This window comes from Lycium barbarum, chromosome 1 (genome assembly GCF_019175385.1).
Source record: "Lycium barbarum isolate Lr01 chromosome 1, ASM1917538v2, whole genome shotgun sequence".
NCBI lineage: Eukaryota > Viridiplantae > Streptophyta > Magnoliopsida > Solanales > Solanaceae > Lycium > Lycium barbarum.
The window spans coordinates 63926984-63950045 of record NC_083337.1 but is presented as its reverse complement, the minus strand read 5'-3'; the positions used below and the strand labels follow the sequence as shown (position 1 = coordinate 63950045).

Genomic DNA, 23062 nt, shown 5'->3' with positions numbered 1-23062 from the left:
GGAGACCGTAGGATTTGGCCATATTCAAGCTTGAAAATCAAGAACTCGGTGTATACAAGGAATGAAGTCCCGAAATGATTTAAGACGAAAAAGTGTGACGACGATGATTGAAAATAATATTTTATATGTGGCAAATGAGATTATGAACTAGTGTTATATTACATGGTCTTGACAATGAACAAATTGAGTGTATTAAAAATGGTCATTATTTAAGTGAATTGAGATTAAGAAATTAATTATGGGTGTAATTAAATAACAAGGGGGAAGTGTAGTGGATGTAGATAAATTATTGGGAATTGTTGGATGACTAGTATGTCACGTGGACCATATTCATATTGGCTGCAAGTGACACTTACATAACATTCATACAAGGATGAGGTGTAAACTTTAGTGATGAGTAATTATATGTACACCTAGGGAATTACACGTGTAAAATGGAAAAGGGGACTAGTACACCATGATGGCTCCTTATTTTAAGGAAAGAAAAAGGAACTTTGCAGCAATATATATGCACAACAAAAAAATGTGTGCCGTACAGCACCATTATTTTGACCGGTCTCTTTAGCAATTTTTTTTGTTTTGTTGTTTCATTATGCAAAGAAGCAACAACGTGATTTCCATTTATATGGAAAACAACGCAGTTTTGAATTGATAGAGTATCAACGTGACTTGGTATTTTATGGAAGAAAAAAATATTTTTTTTCTTTTCTCTCAAGAATAATATTTGGGTTTTGCTCACTACTTCGATGTCACTATTTTATTTTTGGTCGCGTTGCTTAATTCGGGCTTTTGTCAAAGTAAAGTGAGATAGAGGGAAAATATTTCTTGGCATATAAGGTAAGAAATTCTCTTTTCAAGATGTATTTGATTTATCCAAGTCGTATCTATATTGCTAGATGAAAGAAATACGAAAATTATATTGGAAATCGGATAAATATTATTTCCACGTAAATGATGGAGAGGTGCAGTAAGTGGGTGATCCTCATACATATGAGGTGATGTGGCAGCATGTATTGGCGAGAATTTTGTGTGTGTGTGTCAAAGGACACCACGTGTAGAACACAAGATATACATCAACTGGAATCATTATCTTATATGACTAAGAAGTCATTTGAAGCACACGTTTTGTATAACATTATTTTGTATTGAGCAGCTTATGATTTACTCTTGAGGAAACAACAATATTTTGTTCTCGTCTTATTAAGGAGACAGATTGCGTTCCTTTAACAAAAGAAAGACATGAAGTGCTACGATTGAGGTAAGCTCAAAAGAAGACATAAAGGCTATATCCATGTCATTTTCCTCCGTGTGATAAATTGGAGATTTCTTCAAAGTGAAGTAGGACTGAGGAAGAGTAGTTCTTGGCATATAAGGTACGATTTTCTTGTTTTATGGTGTAATCGTGTTAATAGTGTTGTAATGGATTTATTAAAATTGGATTGGACAAATTGGAAGTAAGAAAATGCAAAATTGATGTTATACGAAATCGCGGGTTGAAATGGATTTAGAGAAGTTGTTGAGTTGTTAGAATTGTTGTGGGCTGTTTTTTTTTCTTGTTGTAAATATATGATATAAAGCCGAGATTTGTGGTAAATGATGTCCTTATCATATTGAGAATATTTTTAAGGTTAAGAAGAAAACATACGAAAAGGTGCCATTGAGTATATGGATTGTAATTCGAGCTTGTCGCTCGTTATAGAATATCGTGAAGTTGTTATGGACATGCATGTTGTGTTTTTGGGATTTATTTGTTGTTAGGCTGATATACCAAATTGGGAGATGCTAATGATATAGAGGAGATGCTGCCCATTTCATTTTAGAATTAAGTCATCAATTAATATATATGATATACGAAAGCCTTCTTAAGTCACGTGCGTATTCTTACGATTATAGGTTTATCGTATTAATTGTGGAAGTTCTTGGATGGACCGAGCTCTTGAACGACGTGAGGTATGTAAAGCCTAACCTTTTTTTTTTTGGCATGACCTTTACGGAACGGATAAGTGACGTATATGTATGACTCTAAAGAAAATTCTATTCTTAGAGCCACTAGGATGGCCAATGTCTTTGACTTCCCTAAGTTATTCCATATGGTTTGATATGTATTTATGATGTTAGAAGAATCCTAGTTGGTATGTTTCCGAATGTTGTTCGAAAGATAATTGATATGCCTAAGGTCCTTGATATATATTTTGATACGTACATATGGTTCTAAAGCCTCTATTTGATTTGATCCATAACGATATTTGAAAGTTTCCTAATATGATTATTACTTGAATTTCCAAAAGAAAATGGCTTCTGAATCGCTTTTAGAAGGTTCTGTACTTCAAAAGCTCATAACTTTCGTATACTAAATCGGATTGACTCGAAACTTGTTTCTGAGCCTTCATATGTCGGTAAATATATTTGTCCATCGAGTCTTGGAATTTATTTATTTATATGCATATAGTTTCTCACTACTCTACTCGTGGATACCTCAATGCTTCCTTCACTGAGCCCGGGCCAGGATATGTTATCACGCGTATTCCACTGCATTGTTCGCCGTGCCTCGATGTGAGGGGGCAGGTACACATGTACATGGGTTGTGGAGTATGCTGTGCCATGTACATATATTCTGATATGTGATGATATGATATGATATGATATGTCCATCTGATATGTTATGACATGTGCACATTCTGATATGATATGATATGTTACGGAGCTATTCCCTACTCTGGAGTATGCTGTGTTGTGGCGCCAGTGACGGGGTGGCGACCACGTTCTGTTCACCGAGTCCTAAAACGGGGCCGGATATGGCATATGTTTGACATGCATTATCTATGTTTTGTGAGTAAGCATTTTTGATATTCTGGTTATTACATTCAGTTTCTGTACTTCCTGTTCCGGTTATGATTCTGTTTATTATGCTTCCTGTTTTACATACTCAGTACATATTCCGTACTGACCCCCTTTCTTCGGGGGTTGCGTTTCATGCCCGCAGGTACAGACGTTCGTTCAGGTAACCCGCCAGTGTAGGGTACTTATTCTGCTGTTTGGAGTACTCCTTTTGCTCCGGAGCTCATATTTTTGGTACATATCTTTTGTGATACATGTTTCTGTATATTTGATTATTTGGGGTACGGCGGGGCCCTGTCCTGCCATATAATTCTGTCCTGGTTTGTAGAGGCCTGTAGACATATATGTGGGTCATGGGTCATGTTTGTTCGAATATGTTTGTGATTTGTGCCTTAAGCGGTCCCGTTTGCTATTATGGCCAAGCCGGCCCATATGTTTGTATATGTATGTATATCTGGGCGATGTGTATTCCGCCAGCCTACCAGATTTGATTTGATGTTTCTGTACGGGCAACTGCTTAAGATGATATTTGTTCTCAGTATCTGATTAAAATAACGTATGTTAAGTTTGAATAAATCTTTGGTATGTCGATCTGATACGAGATTCTGTTAGGGTGTCCAAATAGGGCGTTAGTCGCGACCTACGGGGTTGGGTCGTGACAAAAGTGGTATCAGAGCAGTTTGTCCTCGGAATGTCTACAGGTCGTGTCTAGTAGAGTCTTGTTTATCGGTGTGTTGTGCACCACATCTATAAACAGGAAGCTACAGGACATTTAGGATGTTACCTTTCTTTCATAACTCAGATCGTGCGATAGAGCCCAGCCATAGGAAATGAAATTCCTTTTACTAACTCTTGATTTCAGCTGAAGAACGGTATCGACAGAAGAAAGTGGCTGATGATATTGGAAGCTACACTCTACACAGGTAAGCAACGGTGCGAAAGGGGCATGTTGGATAAGGTAAGAATATTGAGATATGATTGAAATATAAGGTTGAAGAATGAAAGATAAGGTAGATAGGAAGGTACAACAGGACGGATCGTTAAAGGTAAGCTCTGAAACCTTTATACTTTACTTGAAATTGGGAGCCCTGTGTGGCTATGATATGATACGATATATGCGTATATATGTTGGCCCTGTGAGGCATTGTTGGTATTTCCTGCGTGCAGGTTTTGAGATAGTAAGAAATACAGAGGAAACTCTGCCAAAATTTTCCTAGAAATTAATTAAAACTGTGAGATAAATATTATTTCGACAAATGCCCTGTAAGTTATCGATATGTGACAATGAGGTCCCATAATTTAAGACAGAAAAGTATGGCGATGATGATTGGAGATAATATTGGTGTGTGCATTAAGTGGTTATGGACTAATGTTACGACACATGATTATGATAATGAGTACACGAAGTGTGTTAGAAGTGATTCATTATTTAAGTAAATTAAGATCATGAGATTAATTATGCGTGTAACGGGTTAAATGGGGATGAGTAATTAATTGCCAAATTATTATGGGAGACAAAGTGGATGAGTGTAAATCCACATGGCATCATGATGTTTATATCAATATATAATTATTGTTAGGTGTTAATTTATTTAGTGGACACGTTTGGAAGAGAATGCTTGTTACCATGAAAGTGTCAATTATGTGGGCCCATTTAAATCTCTACATATATGATCTTACCATTTCATTGTTGATGGGACCAATATGGTCAAATTTTTCCCACAAATAATCCACAAATTCTCAAAGTGAAGGGGCAACCAGTAGAATAAAATGAATGGACCAGATACACCTCATATAGATATATATTTTGGGGCTAGTCACGATTTTTTTTTAAAGAGGAAATCGACACCTAGCTTGTTGTTGTACACGTTTTAGTCTTAGGAAATGACACAACATTTCCCACTTGACTTCTATCCTTAATGGAGCCTTGACTGCTCGTTTGATCTTGGGATTCAGAGAGAATATGTTTATATCCCCCATTACAGTAGCTTTGGAGGTTTAAGATGTTAGATAAGTATGAAATGGGAACTTATCTTTGCTATCTAAAGGTGAGGATGAAATGATACTTTCTTTAATAGCTTATGGATTACTTTCGAAGTTCACTTGTGCTCATTTTGGAGAAGAAAACAAGGCAAACTGATGCCTTTTAGTTGTGACGAGAATCTGGTATATATATATATTCCCCTATGGGGTCACGAAATATAATGGAAGAGTTTAAGATATTTTGTCCAATAAAGTGGGTCAAGCATTAATATTAAAGATGCTGGGAATCAACCACTGCAACACCAAATTTGCAGAATTGGATTTTTCATGGTTTTACTTCCAAGAGTTTAAATTATTGGAGAATGCTTCGTACTCAAGTAAAGTGATGGAGAGTTCGGAAGAGGGCAACAAAAGCACGACTCATCATCTATGACTTTCTATTAAATCGTACGAGCATCAAAGATTAAAGTATTGCTAGAGTTAGCCCTTTGAGTTGCCGAACAAATGACAGGTGGAGAATGGCATTAGGCTAAGTAAAGAAAGGCACAGCATGATAGATAAGTTCGAGTTACAATTGATTCGTTATAAGATCACCATAAACAGTATACTTATGCAAGACAAATTTAACATTCGAGGACGAATGTTCTAAAGGGGGGAAGGATGTTAGATCCCGTATTTTTGGACCAGGAAATTGAACCGTCCAACATGGGCAATTTTACGGAGACCGTAGGATTTGGCCATATTCAAGCTTGAAAATAAAGAACTCGGTGTATACAAGGAATGAAGTCCCGAAATGATTTAAGACGAAAAAGTGTGACGACGATGATTGAAAATAATATTTTATATGTGGCAAATGAGATTATGAACTAGTGTTATATTACATGGTCTTGACAATGAACAAATTGAGTGTATTAAAAATGGTCATTATTTAAGTGAATTGAGATTAAGAAATTAATTATGGGTGTAATTAAATAACAAGGGGGAAGTGTAGTGGATGTAGATAAATTATTGGGAATTGTTGGATGACTAGTATGTCACGTGGACCATATTCATATTGGCTGCAAGTGACACTTACATAACATTCATACAAGGATGAGGTGTAAACTTTAGTGATGAGTAATTATATGTACACCTAGGGAATTACACGTGTAAAATGGAAAAGGGGACTAGTACACCATGATGGCTCCTTATTTTAAGGAAAGAAAAAGGAACTTTGCAGCAATATATATGCACAACAAAAAAATGTGTGCCGTACAGCACCATTATTTTGACCGGTCTCTTTAGCAATTTTTTTTGTTTTGTTGTTTCATTATGCAAAGAAGCAACAACGTGATTTCCATTTATATGGAAAACAACGCAGTTTTGAATTGATAGAGTATCAACGTGACTTGGTATTTTATGGAAGAAAAAAATATTTTTTTTCTTTTCTCTCAAGAATAATATTTGGGTTTTGCTCACTACTTCGATGTCACTATTTTATTTTTGGTCGCGTTGCTTAATTCGGGCTTTTGTCAAAGTAAAGTGAGATAGAGGGAAAATATTTCTTGGCATATAAGGTAAGAAATTCTCTTTTCAAGATGTATTTGATTTATCCAAGTCGTATCTATATTGCTAGATGAAAGAAATACGAAAATTATATTGGAAATCGGATAAATATTATTTCCACGTAAATGATGGAGAGGTGCAGTAAGTGGGTGATCCTCATACATATGAGGTGATGTGGCAGCATGTATTGGCGAGAATTTTGTGTGTGTGTGTCAAAGGACACCACGTGTAGAACACAAGATATACATCAACTGGAATCATTATCTTATATGACTAAGAAGTCATTTGAAGCACACGTTTTGTATAACATTATTTTGTATTGAGCAGCTTATGATTTACTCTTGAGGAAACAACAATATTTTGTTCTCGTCTTATTAAGGAGACAGATTGCGTTCCTTTAACAAAAGAAAGACATGAAGTGCTACGATTGAGGTAAGCTCAAAAGAAGACATAAAGGCTATATCCATGTCATTTTCCTCCGTGTGATAAATTGGAGATTTCTTCAAAGTGAAGTAGGACTGAGGAAGAGTAGTTCTTGGCATATAAGGTACGATTTTCTTGTTTTATGGTGTAATCGTGTTAATAGTGTTGTAATGGAGTTATTAAAATTGGATTGGACAAATTGGAAGTAAGAAAATGCAAAATTGATGTTATACGAAATCGCGGGTTGAAATGGATTTAGAGAAGTTGTTGAGTTGTTAGAATTGTTGTGGGCTGTTTTTTTTTCTTGTTGTAAATATATGATATAAAGCCGAGATTTGTGGTAAATGATGTCCTTATCATATTGAGAATATTTTTAAGGTTAAGAAGAAAACATACGAAAAGGTGCCATTGAGTATATGGATTGTAATTCGAGCTTGTCGCTCGTTATAGAATATCGTGAAGTTGTTATGGACATGCATGTTGTGTTTTTGGGATTTATTTGTTGTTAGGCTGATATACCAAATTGGGAGATGCTAATGATATAGAGGAGATGCTGCCCATTTCATTTTAGAATTAAGTCATCAATTAATATATATGATATACGAAAGCCTTCTTAAGTCACGTGCGTATTCTTACGATTATAGGTTTATCGTATTAATTGTGGAAGTTCTTGGATGGACCGAGCTCTTGAACGACGTGAGGTATGTAAAGCCTAACCTTTTTTTTTTTTGGCATGACCTTTACGGAACGGATAAGTGACGTATATGTATGACTCTAAAGAAAATTCTATTCTTAGAGCCACTAGGATGGCCAATGTCTTTGACTTCCCTAAGTTATTCCATATGGTTTGATATGTATTTATGATGTTAGAAGAATCCTAGTTGGTATGTTTCCGAATGTTGTTCGAAAGATAATTGATATGCCTAAGGTCCTTGATATATATTTTGATACGTACATATGGTTCTAAAGCCTCTATTTGATTTGATCCATAACGATATTTGAAAGTTTCCTAATATGATTATTACTTGAATTTCCAAAAGAAAATGGCTTCTGAATCGCTTTTAGAAGGTTCTGTACTTCAAAAGCTCATAACTTTCGTATACTAAATCGGATTGACCCGAAACTTGTTTCTGAGCCTTCATATGTCGGTAAATATATTTGTCCATCGAGTCTTGGAATTTATTTATTTATATGCATATAGTTTCTCACTACTCTACTCGTGGATACCTCAATGCTTCCTTCACTGAGCCCGGGCCAGGATATGTTATCACGCGTATTCCACTGCATTGTTCGCCGTGCCTCGATGTGAGGGGGCAGGTACACATGTACATGGGTTGTGGAGTATGCTGTGCCATGTACATATATTCTGATATGTGATGATATGATATGATATGATATGTCCATCTGATATGTTATGACATGTGCACATTCTGATATGATATGATATGTTACGGAGCTATTCCCTACTCTGGAGTATGCTGTGTTGTGGCGCCAGTGACGGGGTGGCGACCACGTTCTGTTCACCGAGTCCTAAAACGGGGCCGGATATGGCATATGTTTGACATGCATTATCTATGTTTTGTGAGTAAGCATTTTTGATATTCTGGTTATTACATTCAGTTTCTGTACTTCCTGTTCCGGTTATGATTCTGTTTATTATGCTTCCTGTTTTACATACTCAGTACATATTCCGTACTGACCCCCTTTCTTCGGGGGTTGCGTTTCATGCCCGCAGGTACAGACGTTCGTTCAGGTAACCCGCCAGTGTAGGGTACTTATTCTGCTGTTTGGAGTACTCCTTTTGCTCCGGAGCTCATATTTTTGGTACATATCTTTTGTGATACATGTTTCTGTATATTTGATTATTTGGGGTACGGCGGGGCCCTGTCCTGCCATATAATTCTGTCCTGGTTTGTAGAGGCCTGTAGACATATATGTGGGTCATGGGTCATGTTTGTTCGAATATGTTTGTGATTTGTGCCTTAAGCGGTCCCGTTTGCTATTATGGCCAAGCCGGCCCATATGTTTGTATATGTATGTATATCTGGGCGATGTGTATTCCGCCAGCCTACCAGATTTGATTTGATGTTTCTGTACGGGCAACTGCTTAAGATGATATTTGTTCTCAGTATCTGATTAAAATAACGTATGTTAAGTTTGAATAAATCTTTGGTATGTCGATCTGATACGAGATTCTGTTAGGGTGTCCAAATAGGGCGTTAGTCGCGACCTACGGGGTTGGGTCGTGACAAAAGTGGTATCAGAGCAGTTTGTCCTCGGAATGTCTACAGGTCGTGTCTAGTAGAGTCTTGTTTATCGGTGTGTTGTGCACCACATCTATAAACAGGAAGCTACAGGACATTTAGGATGTTACCTTTCTTTCATAACTCAGATCGTGCGATAGAGCCCAGCCATAGGAAATGAAATTCCTTTTACTAACTCTTGATTTCAGCTGAAGAACGGTATCGACAGAAGAAAGTGGCTGATGATATTGGAAGCTACACTCTACACAGGTAAGCAACGGTGCGAAAGGGGCATGTTGGATAAGGTAAGAATATTGAGATATGATTGAAATATAAGGTTGAAGAATGAAAGATAAGGTAGATAGGAAGGTACAACAGGACGGATCGTTAAAGGTAAGCTCTGACACCTTTATACTTTACTTGAAATTGGGAGCCCTGTGTGGCTATGATATGATACGATATATGCGTATATATGTTGGCCCTGTGAGGCATTGTTGGTATTTCCTGCGTGCAGGTTTTGAGATAGTAAGAAATACAGAGGAAACTCTGCCAAAATTTTCCTAGAAATTAATTAAAACTGTGAGATAAATATTATTTCGACAAATGCCCTGTAAGTTATCGATATGTGACAATGAGGTCCCATAATTTAAGACAGAAAAGTATGGCGATGATGATTGGAGATAATATTGGTGTGTGCATTAAGTGGTTATGGACTAATGTTACGACACATGATTATGATAATGAGTACACGAAGTGTGTTAGAAGTGATTCATTATTTAAGTAAATTAAGATCATGAGATTAATTATGCGTGTAACGGGTTAAATGGGGATGAGTAATTAATTGCCAAATTATTATGGGAGACAAAGTGGATGAGTGTAAATCCACATGGCATCATGATGTTTATATCAATATATAATTATTGTTAGGTGTTAATTTATTTAGTGGACACGTTTGGAAGAGAATGCTTGTTACCATGAAAGTGTCAATTATGTGGGCCCATTTAAATCTCTACATATATGATCTTACCATTTCATTGTTGATGGGACCAATATGGTCAAATTTTTCCCACAAATAATCCACAAATTCTCAAAGTGAAGGGGCAACCAGTAGAATAAAATGAATGGACCAGATACACCTCATATAGATATATATTTTGGGGCTAGTCACGATTTTTTTTTAAAGAGGAAATCGACACCTAGCTTGTTGTTGTACACGTTTTAGTCTTAGGAAATGACACAACATTTCCCACTTGACTTCTATCCTTAATGGAGCCTTGACTGCTCGTTTGATCTTGGGATTCAGAGAGAATATGTTTATATCCCCCATTACAGTAGCTTTGGAGGTTTAAGATGTTAGATAAGTATGAAATGGGAACTTATCTTTGCTATCTAAAGGTGAGGATGAAATGATACTTTCTTTAATAGCTTATGGATTACTTTCGAAGTTCACTTGTGCTCATTTTGGAGAAGAAAACAAGGCAAACTGATGCCTTTTAGTTGTGACGAGAATCTGGTATATATATATATTCCCCTATGGGGTCACGAAATATAATGGAAGAGTTTAAGATATTTTGTCCAATAAAGTGGGTCAAGCATTAATATTAAAGATGCTGGGAATCAACCACTGCAACACCAAATTTGCAGAATTGGATTTTTCATGGTTTTACTTCCAAGAGTTTAAATTATTGGAGAATGCTTCGTACTCAAGTAAAGTGATGGAGAGTTCGGAAGAGGGCAACAAAAGCACGACTCATCATCTATGACTTTCTATTAAATCGTACGAGCATCAAAGATTAAAGTATTGCTAGAGTTAGCCCTTTGAGTTGCCGAACAAATGACAGGTGGAGAATGGCATTAGGCTAAGTAAAGAAAGGCACAGCATGATAGATAAGTTCGAGTTACAATTGATTCGTTATAAGATCACCATAAACAGTATACTTATGCAAGACAAATTTAACATTCGAGGATGAATGTTCTAAAGGGGGGAAGGATGTTAGATCCCGTATTTTTGGACCAGGAAATTGAACCGTCCAACATGGGCAATTTTACGGAGACCGTAGGATTTGGCCATATTCAAGCTTGAAAATAAAGAACTCGGTGTATACAAGGAATGAAGTCCCGAAATGATTTAAGACGAAAAAGTGTGACGACGATGATTGAAAATAATATTTTATATGTGGCAAATGAGATTATGAACTAGTGTTATATTACATGGTCTTGACAATGAACAAATTGAGTGTATTAAAAATGGTCATTATTTAAGTGAATTGAGATTAAGAAATTAATTATGGGTGTAATTAAATAACAAGGGGGAAGTGTAGTGGATGTAGATAAATTATTGGGAATTGTTGGATGACTAGTATGTCACGTGGACCATATTCATATTGGCTGCAAGTGACACTTACATAACATTCATACAAGGATGAGGTGTAAACTTTAGTGATGAGTAATTATATGTACACCTAGGGAATTACACGTGTAAAATGGAAAAGGGGACTAGTACACCATGATGGCTCCTTATTTTAAGGAAAGAAAAAGGAACTTTGCAGCAATATATATGCACAACAAAAAAATGTGTGCCGTACAGCACCATTATTTTGACCGGTCTCTTTAGCAATTTTTTTTGTTTTGTTGTTTCATTATGCAAAGAAGCAACAACGTGATTTCCATTTATATGGAAAACAACGCAGTTTTGAATTGATAGTATCAACGTGACTTGGTATTTTATGGAAGAAAAAAATATTTTTTTTCTTTTCTCTCAAGAATAATATTTGGGTTTTGCTCACTACTTCGATGTCACTATTTTATTTTTGGTCGCGTTGCTTAATTCGGGCTTTTGTCAAAGTAAAGTGAGATAGAGGGAAAATATTTCTTGGCATATAAGGTAAGAAATTCTCTTTTGAAGATGTATTTGATTTATCCAAGTCGTATCTATATTGCTAGATGAAAGAAATACGAAAATTATATTGGAAATCGGATAAATATTATTTCCACGTAAATGATGGAGAGGTGCAGTAAGTGGGTGATCCTCATACATATGAGGTGATGTGGCAGCATGTATTGGCGAGAATTTTGTGTGTGTGTGTCAAAGGACACCACGTGTAGAACACAAGATATACATCAACTGGAATCATTATCTTATATGACTAAGAAGTCATTTGAAGCACACGTTTTGTATAACATTATTTTGTATTGAGCAGCTTATGATTTACTCTTGAGGAAACAACAATATTTTGTTCTCGTCTTATTAAGGAGACAGATTGCGTTCCTTTAACAAAAGAAAGACATGAAGTGCTACGATTGAGGTAAGCTCAAAGAAGACATAAAGGCTATATCCATGTCATTTTCCTCCGTGTGATAAATTGGAGATTTCTTCAAAGTGAAGTAGGACTGAGGAAGAGTAGTTCTTGGCATATAAGGTACGATTTTCTTGTTTTATGGTGTAATCGTGTTAATAGTGTTGTAATGGAGTTATTAAAATTGGATTGGACAAATTGGAAGTAAGAAAATGCAAAATTGATGTTATACGAAATCGCGGGTTGAAATGGATTTAGAGAAGTTGTTGAGTTGTTAGAATTGTTGTGGGCTGTTTTTTTTTCTTGTTGTAAATATATGATATAAAGCCGAGATTTGTGGTAAATGGTGTCCTTATCATATTGAGAATATTTTTAAGGTTAAGAAGAAAACATACGAAAAGGTGCCATTGAGTATATGGATTGTAATTCGAGCTTGTCGCTCGTTATAGAATATCGTGAAGTTGTTATGGACATGCATGTTGTGTTTTTGAGATTTATTTGTTGTTAGGCTGATATACCAAATTGGGAGATGCTAATGATATAGAGGAGATGCTGCCCATTTCATTTTAGAATTAAGTCATCAATTAATATATATGATATACGAAAGCCTTCTTAAGTCACGTGCGTATTCTTACGATTATAGGTTTATCGTATTAATTGTGGAAGTTCTTGGATGGACCGAGCTCTTGAACGACGTGAGGTATGTAAAGCCTAACCTTTTTTTTTTTTGGCATGACCTTTACGGAACGGATAAGTGACGTATATGTATGACTCTAAAGAAAATTCTATTCTTAGAGCCACTAGGATGGCCAATGTCTTTGACTTCCCTAAGTTATTCCATATGGTTTGATATGTATTTATGATGTTAGAAGAATCCTAGTTGGTATGTTTCCGAATGTTGTTCGAAAGATAATTGATATGCCTAAGGTCCTTGATATATATTTTGATACGTACATATGGTTCTAAAGCCTCTATTTGATTTGATCCATAACGATATTTGAAAGTTTCCTAATATGATTATTACTTGAATTTCCAAAAGAAAATGGCTTCTGAATCGCTTTTAGAAGGTTCTGTACTTCAAAAGCTCATAACTTTCGTATACTAAATCGGATTGACCCGAAACTTGTTTCTGAGCCTTCATATGTCGGTAAATATATTTGTCCATCGAGTCTTGGAATTTATTTATTTATATGCATATAGTTTCTCACTACTCTACTCGTGGATACCTCAATGCTTCCTTCACTGAGCCCGGGCCAGGATATGTTATCACGCGTATTCCACTGCATTGTTCGCCGTGCCTCGATGTGAGGGGGCAGGTACACATGTACATGGGTTGTGGAGTATGCTGTGCCATGTACATATATTCTGATATGTGATGATATGATATGATATGATATGTCCATCTGATATGTTATGACATGTGCACATTCTGATATGATATGATATGTTACGGAGCTATTCCCTACTCTGGAGTATGCTGTGTTGTGGCGCCAGTGACGGGGTGGCGACCACGTTCTGTTCACCGAGTCCTAAAACGGGGCCGGATATGGCATATGTTTGACATGCATTATCTATGTTTTGTGAGTAAGCATTTTTGATATTCTGGTTATTACATTCAGTTTCTGTACTTCCTGTTCCGGTTATGATTCTGTTTATTATGCTTCCTGTTTTACATACTCAGTACATATTCCGTACTGACCCCCTTTCTTCGGGGGTTGCGTTTCATGCCCGCAGGTACAGACGTTCGTTCAGGTAACCCGCCAGTGTAGGGTACTTATTCTGCTGTTTGGAGTACTCCTTTTGCTCCGGAGCTCATATTTTTGGTACATATCTTTTGTGATACATGTTTCTGTATATTTGATTATTTGGGGTACGGCGGGGCCCTGTCCTGCCATATAATTCTGTCCTGGTTTGTAGAGGCCTGTAGACATATATGTGGGTCATGGGTCATGTTTGTTCGAATATGTTTGTGATTTGTGCCTTAAGCGGTCCCGTTTGCTATTATGGCCAAGCCGGCCCATATGTTTGTATATGTATGTATATCTGGGCGATGTGTATTCCGCCAGCCTACCAGATTTGATTTGATGTTTCTGTACGGGCAACTGCTTAAGATGATATTTGTTCTCAGTATCTGATTAAAATAACGTATGTTAAGTTTGAATAAATCTTTGGTATGTCGATCTGATACGAGATTCTGTTAGGGTGTCCAAATAGGGCGTTAGTCGTGACCTACGGGGTTGGGTCGTGACAAAAGTGGTATCAGAGCAGTTTGTCCTCGGAATGTCTACAGGTCGTGTCTAGTAGAGTCTTGTTTATCGGTGTGTTGTGCACCACATCTATAAACAGGAAGCTACAGGACATTTAGGATGTTACCTTTCTTTCATAACTCAGATCGTGCGATAGAGCCCAGCCATAGGAAATGAAATTCCTTTTACTAACTCTTGATTTCAGCTGAAGAACGGTATCGACAGAAGAAAGTGGCTGATGATATTGGAAGCTACACTCTACACAGGTAAGCAACGGTGCGAAAGGGGCATGTTGGATAAGGTAAGAATATTGAGATATGATTGAAATATAAGGTTGAAGAATGAAAGATAAGGTAGATAGGAAGGTACAACAGGACGGATCGTTAAAGGTAAGCTCTGACACCTTTATACTTTACTTGAAATTGGGAGCCCTGTGTGGCTATGATATGATACGATATATGCGTATATATGTTGGCCCTGTGAGGCATTGTTGGTATTTCCTGCGTGCAGGTTTTGAGATAGTAAGAAATACAGAGGAAACTCTGCCAAAATTTTCCTAGAAATTAATTAAAACTGTGAGATAAATATTATTTCGACAAATGCCCTGTAAGTTATCGATATGTGACAATGAGGTCCCATAATTTAAGACAGAAAAGTATGGCGATGATGATTGGAGATAATATTGGTGTGTGCATTAAGTGGTTATGGACTAATGTTACGACACATGATTATGATAATGAGTACACGAAGTGTGTTAGAAGTGATTCATTATTTAAGTAAATTAAGATCATGAGATTAATTATGCGTGTAACGGGTTAAATGGGGATGAGTAATTAATTGCCAAATTATTATGGGAGACAAAGTGGATGAGTGTAAATCCACATGGCATCATGATGTTTATATCAATATATAATTATTGTTAGGTGTTAATTTATTTAGTGGACACGTTTGGAAGAGAATGCTTGTTACCATGAAAGTGTCAATTATGTGGGCCCATTTAAATCTCTACATATATGATCTTACCATTTCATTGTTGATGGGACCAATATGGTCAAATTTTTCCCACAAATAATCCACAAATTCTCAAAGTGAAGGGGCAACCAGTAGAATAAAATGAATGGACCAGATACACCTCATATAGATATATATTTTGGGGCTAGTCACGATTTTTTTTAAAGAGGAAATCGACACCTAGCTTGTTGTTGTACACGTTTTAGTCTTAGGAAATGACACAACATTTCCCACTTGACTTCTATCCTTAATGGAGCCTTGACTGCTCGTTTGATCTTGGGATTCAGAGAGAATATGTTTATATCCCCCATTACAGTAGCTTTGGAGGTTTAAGATGTTAGATAAGTATGAAATGGGAACTTATCTTTGCTATCTAAAGGTGAGGATGAAATGATACTTTCTTTAATAGCTTATGGATTACTTTCGAAGTTCACTTGTGCTCATTTTGGAGAAGAAAACAAGGCAAACTGATGCCTTTTAGTTGTGACGAGAATCTGGTATATATATATATTCCCCTATGGGGTCACGAAATATAATGGAAGATTTTAAGATATTTTGTCCAATAAAGTGGGTCAAGCATTAATATTAAAGATGCTGGGAATCAACCACTGCAACACCAAATTTGCAGAATTGGATTTTTCATGGTTTTACTTCCAAGAGTTTAAATTATTGGAGAATGCTTCGTACTCAAGTAAAGGGATGGAGAGTTCGGAAGAGGGCAACAAAAGCACGACTCATCATCTATGACTTTCTATTAAATCGTACGAGCATCAAAGATTAAAGTATTGCTAGAGTTAGCCCTTTGAGTTGCCGAACAAATGACAGGTGGAGAATGGCATTAGGCTAAGTAAAGAAAGGCACAGCATGATAGATAAGTTCGAGTTACAATTGATTCGTTATAAGATCACCATAAACAGTATACTTATGCAAGACAAATTTAACATTCGAGGACGAATGTTCTAAAGGGGGGAAGGATGTTAGATCCCGTATTTTTGGACCAGGAAATTGAACCGTCCAACATGGGCAATTTTACGGAGACCGTAGGATTTGGCCATATTCAAGCTTGAAAATCAAGAACTCGGTGTATACAAGGAATGAAGTCCCGAAATGATTTAAGACGAAAAAGTGTGACGACGATGATTGAAAATAATATTTTATATGTGGCAAATGAGATTATGAACTAGTGTTATATTACATGGTCTTGACAATGAACAAATTGAGTGTATTAAAAATGGTCATTATTTAAGTGAATTGAGATTAAGAAATTAATTATGGGTGTAATTAAATAACAAGGGGGAAGTGTAGTGGATGTAGATAAATTATTGGGAATTGTTGGATGACTAGTATGTCACGTGGACCATATTCATATTGGCTGCAAGTGACACTTACATAACATTCATACAAGGATGAGGTGTAAACTTTAGTGATGAGTAATTATATGTACACCTAGGGAATTACACGTGTAAAATGGAAAAGGGGACTAGTACACCATGATGGCTCCTTATTTTAAGGAAAGAAAAAGGAACTTTGCAGCAATATATATGCACAACAAAAATATGTGTGCCGTACAGCACCATTATTTTGACCGGTCTCTTTAGCAATTTTTTTTGTTTTGTTGTTTCATTATGCAAAGAAGCAACAACGTGATTTCCATTTATATGGAAAACAACGCAGTTTTGAATTGATAGAGTATCAACGTGACTTGGTATTTTATGGAAGAAAAAAATATTTTTTTTCTTTTCTCTCAAGAATAATATTTGGGTTTTGCTCACTACTTCGATGTCACTATTTTATTTTTGGTCGCGTTGCTTAATTCGGGCTTTTGTCAAAGTAAAGTGAGATAGAGGGAAAATATTTCTTGGCATATAAGGTAAGAAATTCTCTTTTCAAGATGTATTTGATTTATCCAAGTCGTATCTATATTGCTAGATGAAAGAAATACGAAAATTATATTGGAAATCGGATAAATATTATTTCCACGTAAATGATGGAGAGGTGCAGTAAGTGGGTGATCCTCATACATATGAGGTGATGTGGCAGCATGTATTGGCGAGAATTTTGTGTGTGTGTGTCAAAGGACACCACGTGTAGAACACAAGATATACATCAACTGGAATCATTATCTTATATGACTAAGAAGTCATTTGAAGCACACGTTTTGTATAACATTATTTTGTATTGAGCAGCTTATGATTTACTCTTGAGGAAACAACAATATTTTGTTCTCGTCTTATTAAGGAGACAGATTGCGTTCCTTTAACAAAAGAAAGACATGAAGTGCCACGATTGAGGTAAGCTCAAAAGAAGACATAAAGGCTATATCCATGTCATTTTCCTCCGTGTGATAAATTGGAGATTTCTTCAAAGTGAAGTAGGACTGAGGAAGAGTAGTTCTTGGCATATAAGGTACGATTTTCTTGTTTTATGGTGTAATCGTGTTAATAGTGTTGTAATGGAGTTATTAAAATTGGATTGGACAAATTGGAAGTAAGAAAATGCAAAATTGATGTTATACGAAATCGCGGGTTGAAATGGATTTAGAGAAGTTGTTGAGTTGTTAGAATTGTTGTGGGCTGTTTTTTTTTCTTGTTGTAAATATATGATATAAAGCCGAGATTTGTGGTAAATGATGTCCTTATCATATTGAGAATATTTTTAAGGTTAAGAAGAAAACATACGAAAAGGTGCCATTGAGTATATGGATTGTAATTCGAGCTTGTCGCTCGTTATAGAATATCGTGAAGTTGTTATGGACATGCATGTTGTGTTTTTGGGATTTATTTGTTGTTAGGCTGATATACCAAATTGGGAGATGCTAATGATATAGAGGAGATGCTGCCCATTTCATTTTAGAATTAAGTCATCAATTAATATATATGATATACGAAAGCCTTCTTAAGTCACGTGCGTATTCTTACGATTATAGGTTTATCGTATTAATTGTGGAAGTTCTTGGATGGACCGAGCTCTTGAACGACGTGAGGTATGTAAAGCCTAACCTTTTTTTTTTTTGGCATGACCTTTACGGAACGGATAAGTGACGTATATGTATAGTCCTAAAGAAAATTCTATTCTTAGAGCCACTAGGATGGCCAATGTCTTTGACTTCCCTAAGTTATTCCATATGGTTTGATATGTATTTATGATGTTAGAAGAATCCTAGTTGGTATGTTTCCGAATGTTGTTCGAAAGATAATTGATATGCCTAAGGTCCTTGATATATATTTTGATACGTACATATGGTTCTAAAGCCTCTATTTGATTTGATCCATAACGATATTTGAAAGTTTCCTAATATGATTATTACTTGAATTTCCAAAAGAAAATGGCTTCTGAATCGCTTTTAGAAGGTTCTGTACTTCAAAAGCTCATAACTTTCGTATACTAAATCGGATTGACCCGGAACTTGTTTCTGAGCCTTCATATGTCGGTAAATATATTTGTCCATCGAGTCTTGGAATTTATTTATTTATATGCATATAGTTTCTCACTACTCTACTCGTGGATACCTCAATGCTTCCTTCACTGAGCCCGGGCCAGGATATGTTATCACGCGTATTCCACTGCATTGTTCGCCGTGCCTCGATGTGAGGGGGCAGGTACACATGTACATGGGTTGTGGAGTATGCTGTGCCATGTACATATATTCTGATATGTGATGATATGATATGATATGATATGTCCATCTGATATGTTATGACATGTGCACATTCTGATATGATATGATATGTTACGGAGCTATTCCCTACTCTGGAGTATGCTGTGTTGTGGCGCCAGTGACGGGGTGGCGACCACGTTCTGTTCACCGAGTCCTAAAACGGGGCCGGATATGGCATATGTTTGACATGCATTATCTATGTTTTGTGAGTAAGCATTTTTGATATTCTGGTTATTACATTCAGTTTCTGTACTTCCTGTTCCGGTTATGATTCTGTTTATTATGCTTCCTGTTTTACATACTCAGTACATATTCCGTACTGACCCCCTTTCTTCGGGGGTTGCGTTTCATGCCCGCAGGTACAGACGTTCGTTCAGGTAACCCGCCAGTGTAGGGTACTTATTCTGCTGTTTGGAGTACTCCTTTTGCTCCGGAGCTCATATTTTTGGTACATATCTTTTGTGATACATGTTTCTGTATATTTGATTATTTGGGGTACGGCGGGGCCCTGTCCTGCCATATAATTCTGTCCTGGTTTGTAGAGGCCTGTAGACATATATGTGGGTCATGGGTCATGTTTGTTCGAATATGTTTGTGATTTGTGCCTTAAGCGGTCCCGTTTGCTATTATGGCCAAGCCGGCCCATATGTTTGTATATGTATGTATATCTGGGCGATGTGTATTCCGCCAGCCTACCAGATTTGATTTGATGTTTCTGTACGGGCAACTGCTTAAGATGATATTTGTTCTCAGTATCTGATTAAAATAACGTATGTTAAGTTTGAATAAATCTTTGGTATGTCGATCTGATACGAGATTCTGTTAGGGTGTCCAAATAGGGCGTTAGTCGCGACCTACGGGGTTGGGTCGTGACACTCTATACGAGTATGTTGTATTCAAGTGATTGACACTCTGAGCTCATAAGCTCACGACCCTTGATACGTGCTACGAATGTACTACGCACCCCATTGACGAGTAAGCATAAGATAGAGATGTAGCGAAAACGATGATGATAGTGATGACGATGATAATAATAATGATGCTAAAGGTGCCCACGGGCTATGATATTCACATGTGCCTACGAAGGGCTATAATGACACCCCGAGCTTATAATGCCGGGTAGAATATATGTATATGATTATGTATAAAGTATGTATACGATTACGTAACGCGCGCATACCTCTGCAGATGGTACTCAGGTAGCAGCGGAGCTACTATTCAGAATTCAGCAGTTTCATCGCTAGTAGCGGAAGTAAAAGAGTGACAATATGAGGATCCCATGCTAATGCAGTACAGAGATACACTCCCTCAGAAGGAGGAGTCATCATTTGATATTTCGGAAGACAGAGTTCTTCGATGTCGAGGCAGGTTATGTGTTCCCCATGTGGTAGGTCTACGTCACCAAATATTGAGGGAAGCTCATTGTTCCCGTTACTCCGTTCACCCCGGAGCGACGAGAATGTATCATGATCTTAAGTCTATATATTGGTGGAATGGGATGAAGAAAGACGTAGCGGAATTTGTAGCTCAATGTCCTAATTGCCAACAAGTGAAGATCGAGCACCAAAATCCGGGTGGCTTGTTGCAAGCTATAGAAATCCCGACGTGGAAGTGGGAAGTGATTAATATGGACTTCATCACAGGGTTACCCCGTTCTCGATGTAAATATGATTCTATATGGGTGATCGTGGATAAACTCACAAAGTCAGCGCATTTCTTACCGGTCAGAACGACCTATATGGCAGAAGATTATGCCAAGCTTTATCTTAAAGAGATAGTGAGACTCCATGGCGTTCCGGTATCTATTATCTCCGATAGAGGGACTCAGTTTACAGCTAAGTTTTGGGAGTCTTTCCAAGAGGGTTTAGGGACCCAAGTGCGCCTTAGCACGGCGTTTCACCCACAGACCGATTGGCAGGCCGAACGTACCATTCAGACTCTTGAAGATATGTTGCGAGCATGTATGTTAGATTTTGGAGGAAATTGGGATGATCATTTGCCACTCATTGAATTTGCTTACAATAATAGTTACCATTCCAGCATTCAAATGCCACCGTATGAAGCTCTATATGGGCGAAAGTGTAGATCCCCAATTGAGTGGTTTGAAACCGGAGAAACTAAGTTGATAGGGCCAGACTTGGTCCAGCAAGCAATAGAGAAAGTTAAGCTCATACAAGATCGGTTGCTAGCGGCTCAAAGTCGTCAAAAGTCCTATGCGGATGATCGTCGAAGAGACTTAGAGTTCGAAGTGAAAGATTGGGTATTCTTGAAAGTATCGCCGATGAAGGGCGTAATGAGATTTGGCAAAAAGGGGAAACTCAGTCCCCGGTATATTGGGCCATACGAAATTGTATGCAAGATAGGTAAAGTGGCCTATGAGTTAAATCTACCTCCAGACTTGGAGTCAGTTCATCCAGTATTTCATGTTTTGATGCTTCGGAAATGTGTTGGAGATCCTACTAGGATCGTCCCAGTGAATGATGTACAAGTGACAGAGAAATTGACTTATGAAGAGATACCCATTGCCATACTAGATAGGCAAGTACGGAGACTTAGAAACAAAGAAGTGGCCTTAGTTAAGGTCATGTTTTCCATTACGTGGGAAGCAGTAGAGAGTATGCGATCCAAATACCCACATCTATTTCATCCCTTGGAAGAAGTACAAAATGAGACGTCGAGATCATAAGGTATGCATGTTTTCCTTTTATGCTTTTGGGTTAGTGTGTGGCCAATTTTTATGTAATTATGTAGTGGCCCTGTGTGGCATCGATATTATGGGCTGTTGTGGCAGGGTGGCAGTGACCTAATGTAGGGGAAACTCTGGCGATTTTTTTTTTTAGAATCCCCGAAGACTTTAACATTCGAGGACGAATGTTCTTAAGGGGGGGGGGGGAGAATGTTACACCTCGGAAAATTTTCCGTTGGTACGCAAGTGGATGAACTAGTGATGAATTTGAGTGCATGATGTCTATGGGCAAGAAACGACGTTTGATGACCTTAGGCGAGATTTCGAAAGTATCCGATGTGAGACGAGGAAGTTGGCTAAGTTAAGATGAGATACAAGGTGAGCAATGCATGTGCATGGACGGGGGTGATTAAAATGAGAAGTCTAAGAAATATGGGAAGTTGCAGAATTGCAACTGCCCAGTGGTCGTAAATTGCAAAATACGGACCGTAAATTGCAATACGTTCCGTAAACTGGCAGTCGTAAACTGCCATGCAAGGTTTCAACTTTCTGCCCAGTCAAGAAATGGTAAAATACGACCAGGTGGACGGACCGTAAAGTGATTTACGGCCCGTAAACCATGGTCGTAAACCACCATGAAGGCAGCCCAGCTTCTGGTTCTGGAAATGGTTAAATACGCCCATGGAGGACGAGCCGTATAGAGGAATACGGGCCGTAAACCTCCATGGACGACCACTGTTCATCCCAGCACAGATTTCACAAGTCATTAAATAAAGGGACTAACACTTGTTTTATTTCATTACAACATTACACCACTTCTCTCTAAAACTTCTCTCTACATTTATTATATGAGTTTTCAAGGATTATAAGCCATCAATAACATTAAGACAAGTGAATCAAGGATAATCGAATCATCAAGGATCACCCAAGTCAAGAAATCCAAATGGAGAAAAACTAGGGTTTGGCTGAAAGTGGGGTATTATCAACCAAAGCTTGTTCCTACAACTTCTAAGGTAAGATTCATGATTTTTACATGATGTTTAAGGTATTGGAGAATTAAAATACATAGATTGTAGAAAATGTGGTCAATTAGGTCATGAATGGTGCATAGTGACATTTTGTGGAATAGTTGG

The 23062-nt window shown here is 37.3% G+C and overlaps 4 long non-coding RNA genes across 4 annotated transcripts; all 4 read left to right on the top strand.

Moving 5' to 3' along the window:
- Positions 1 to 529: 529 nt before the first annotated feature.
- Positions 530 to 3181, top strand: LOC132639277 (uncharacterized). The gene is made up of 3 exons (XR_009582099.1): positions 530 to 1373; positions 1894 to 1950; positions 2984 to 3181. It is a non-coding gene; the product is annotated as an uncharacterized LOC132639277 (long non-coding RNA).
- Positions 3182 to 6069: 2888 nt separating this feature from the next.
- Positions 6070 to 8722, top strand: LOC132635711 (uncharacterized). Its single transcript, XR_009580690.1, has 3 exons — positions 6070 to 6913; positions 7434 to 7490; positions 8525 to 8722. It is a non-coding gene; the product is annotated as an uncharacterized LOC132635711 (long non-coding RNA).
- Positions 8723 to 12330: 3608 nt separating this feature from the next.
- Positions 12331 to 14260, top strand: LOC132639232 (uncharacterized). The gene is made up of 3 exons (XR_009582097.1): positions 12331 to 12451; positions 12972 to 13028; positions 14063 to 14260. It is a non-coding gene; the product is annotated as an uncharacterized LOC132639232 (long non-coding RNA).
- A 2896-nt stretch (positions 14261 to 17156) lies between these two features.
- Positions 17157 to 19800, top strand: LOC132639193 (uncharacterized). The gene is made up of 3 exons (XR_009582093.1): positions 17157 to 17991; positions 18512 to 18568; positions 19603 to 19800. It is a non-coding gene; the product is annotated as an uncharacterized LOC132639193 (long non-coding RNA).
- The last annotated feature ends 3262 nt before the right edge of the window (positions 19801 to 23062 follow it).